The sequence below is a fragment of the Aplysia californica genome, unplaced genomic scaffold, assembly GCF_000002075.1.
Source record: "Aplysia californica isolate F4 #8 unplaced genomic scaffold, AplCal3.0 scaffold00695, whole genome shotgun sequence".
In the NCBI taxonomy this organism is placed as follows: Eukaryota; Metazoa; Mollusca; class Gastropoda; order Aplysiida; family Aplysiidae; genus Aplysia; species Aplysia californica.
This window is the reverse complement of record NW_004797965.1, coordinates 161,785-165,162: the sequence shown is the minus strand read 5'-3', so window position 1 is coordinate 165,162 and position 3,378 is coordinate 161,785. Positions and strand designations below refer to the sequence as shown.

General features: G+C 39.5%; 1 long non-coding RNA gene across 4 annotated transcripts in view; it reads right to left on the bottom strand.

The window, feature by feature from the left end:
- Nucleotides 1-2,468: 2,468 nt before the first annotated feature.
- The window catches only part of LOC118478575, a 6,968-nt gene continuing 6,058 nt past the window's right edge, over nt 2,469-3,378 (bottom strand). For all 4 annotated transcript variants that reach the window (XR_004859143.1, XR_004859144.1, XR_004859141.1 and 1 more), the window contains exon 4: nt 2,469-2,800. This is a non-coding gene — a long non-coding RNA (uncharacterized LOC118478575). The remainder of the gene's footprint in view (nt 2,801-3,378) is intronic.

The window sequence follows — 3,378 nt, the reverse complement described above, 5'->3', positions numbered from 1 at the left end:
CAAAAATCTCCAACTTATATATACACTACGGGCGGGACCTCCACATCTTCTTCTGTGATGGTGATAAAAGTGTTCAAGACTGCGGGAATTAGCCCTTTTAAAAAAAAAAAGTGTGCCTGGAGGTGATTTTTCCGATTTTGGAACCCAGGGGACAATACAAATTAAAAGGATGTTTCAAGCCTGAACAAAATTTTTTTCTGAGGGGTGTTCCCTTAAGGAAAAACTTTAAGCCCCCCTCTCCAAATTTGGGGTTTTTTTTTTTTAAAAACTTATTTTTTTTGTTTTTTTCCCCCCCCCTTTTAAAGGGAAATACCCCTCCCCAAAAACGTCTCCCTCTTTTTTTTTTGGTCTTCCCAACCCCCCCCCCCCTCCTCCAGGCACGCTCCCCCCCCCCTTCCGGTACGCTCCCCCACCCCCACCCTCAACCCCTTGGGTTAACTGTCACGGAATGCACCATGAGTGTCAGGGACACCCCCCAAAAAAAAACACAACAACAACAACAACAACAACAAAACAAACAAAAAAAAAAAAAAAAAACAGCACCCACGTGTTTTCCCTGTTGTTGATTTTTTTCTTCTTCTTTGCTTTCCTGGCACATGACAGTAACTCTCCTACTTTTATAAATTTTAGCCAGCATATGAAACATGCCTTGTAGAATGTTTCACCAAAAAAAGCGAAATAGAAAGTTTGTAGTCATCAGGTCTTATCATGATGGTGATTATATAAGTAATATATATATAATATGCAGATATTATGTACATGTATATCACAACAGACTCAAAGGGCTCTCTCTCGGGCGTACCGGTATACAGCTGCTACCCCACTGGACTCTGTTCTAGACGATCTTGGTTCGATTCCCATCAGAACGTTCAGGACTTGAAAATAACTGCACAATATTGAAAGACCTTATCCTCGATTTTTTCTGAGAGTAAGAGATGGGGATGTATGAGAGAGAGAGAGAGAGAGAGAGAGAGAGAGAGAGAGAGAGAGAGAGAGAGAGAGAGAGAAGTGGTGTCTGTGGTGTAGTGGTAAGGTTCTTTGCCATTGCATGCACAAAGTGGCGGTTCGATTCCCAAGGAGGGAAAATCTTTTAACGGGTATCTCCGTCTATCTGCTGGGATGTTGTATTCCGCTAAGCTGGGGTTGACCTTGACAGGCAGGCTTGAAGTAGCCGGCCTCCTAAATAATCTTAATTGTGTCAGTGGGAGCATTAAACACTTACAATTAGCCTACAATATAGAGACAGACAGACAGACAAATAGACAGAGAAAAAGAGTGAGTGAATGAGACAGACAGATACACACACGCACACACACACACTAAAGCTCTAAATAATTCAAAAACAAAAAGAAACTTTTCAAACACATCACACAGCTTTTGTTAAGTCCTGTCTTGAAGTTTATTCAAATAAATCTAACACAATCTTTCACAAAAATTCGAATACATTATCTGAGAACAGTGCGGGATAGACTGCACTGTTTCAGAACGATCAAACAATTTTATGGAAGGGTAAAAATGTACAAGTGCCATCCTTTTGCAGCTTTAGCAGTTTAAAGAAGAGAAAAGACAGACATGGGAATCATGTTGCTTGGGTTTCGCACTTTTACAATTTTGCGACAGCCTTGCTATGCTTGTACACACAGTCTAAAGAAACTACGTAACCGAAGACAAAACAAAACAATCTTCCACTCGTATCTTTTTCCCCTCTGGAGCCAGCAAATGTTGAGTAAATGTTTTCGTCAGACCGGCTAGAGTCTAGAGCTAACAAAATGTACACATTATCTCTCCAAGGTTTCTAAACCCGGTCTCTCCAGCCTGTGCGAGGATAGTGGGAAACGGGTATGTCTCTCACCGCCCCGGACAGCCTCGGGGAGCTAGAACGGGGGGACAAAATCTAAAAGAAGAATTGTCAAATATCCTCCATTAGATCTCAACAAGACATCCTCTTTTGTTTCTTTTTAGTTTTCAAATATTTTCATTGTATTTAGGGGCTGTTCAAATATAATCTTACACCTTTCTGGGGACTTTTTGCCCCCCCCCCCCTCCCCCTTCTTATATTGTCTCTTAACCCCCACCCCACCCCCCGTAATATTACACTGTTCGCCTATAATAATAATAATATGACATTCATATCCGTGTTACAATCATTGATCTATGCGTCTTACATAATATTCATGAAAAACATGCGTACACACATTCATGCACATAAAATAAAATATGCAGTTCTACATTCACTAAAAAATAACAGAGTAAATCATTCAAGCAAAATAATGCATACACTCTTTCTTACTAATAAGGGAAAAAATTGAGATGCATGTCAATGTCAAAACACCCCCAAATTACAGTAGAATTTTGATAAAGTTAACACCTCGGGATCGAAAAAAAGTATAATATTACATTGGTTCAAGACCACCCCCTGATTCTTACACTTTTCTTACAAGAGAACGTTCCCTTACTTACTCATATTCTCGTGAATAATTTTGTCTGACACAAATAAGATCAGTAATATGGCATGTACCCGAAAAAGGGACACGCGACAAATACAAACATGTACCAAAAACACCCCCCAAAAAATCTCAACTGTTCTTGGTTTTTCAGGATTTTCCCTGGTACATCGAGCTACGTAACATTTTAAAAGCAGAAATGATCCATCTGTGGTGCTCAACCTGCACGGAGTCTCAGGAAACTGTCTCTGGTCCTCCCATTTTCTGACAGCGAGGCTCCAACTGTAGCAGCCACTGGAAAGGTGGCCGGTGAAGAGACGCATGGGCCAGTGCCAGGATCATCATTGGACGAGGAACTGAGGACGATGGAAAAGATGTTTTTATAAAAATAGGTGGAGGCTAAAACAACATTATTAGACGAAGAGCTCAGGACGATAGAAATGATGGCAATCATTAAACTTTAGCAAATAACTTGAGTTTATAATAGGTGGAGGCTATAAGAACATTATTAGACGAAAAGCTCAGGACAAAAGAAATGATGGCAATCGTTAAACTTTGGCAAATAACTTGAGTTTATAATAGGTGGAGGCAATATGAACGTCATAGGACAAGTAACTCATGTGGATGACAGGAATAAATCATAACAAATTAACTTGTGCAAACAAATTGGGTTGATAATAGATAGGTGTATATTATTTTATAAAATACCCACAAGAGTTTTATACAGAATTTTTTAGGTTTACATTTTCGGAATCCAAGTAAGAGGTTCATTAAATTTTTGGTTTCTGTCTTTGTTTGATGAAAATCTAACAGTGAGCAGATTTTCTATGGTCTTTTTTCCACTTTGTTGATATTTCTTTGGAACTTTTGAAGGGTGGAAAGTTTTGAGGAGGGAAGCGGTTATATAGTCAGTTCCCTATACCCTTCTTGTTCA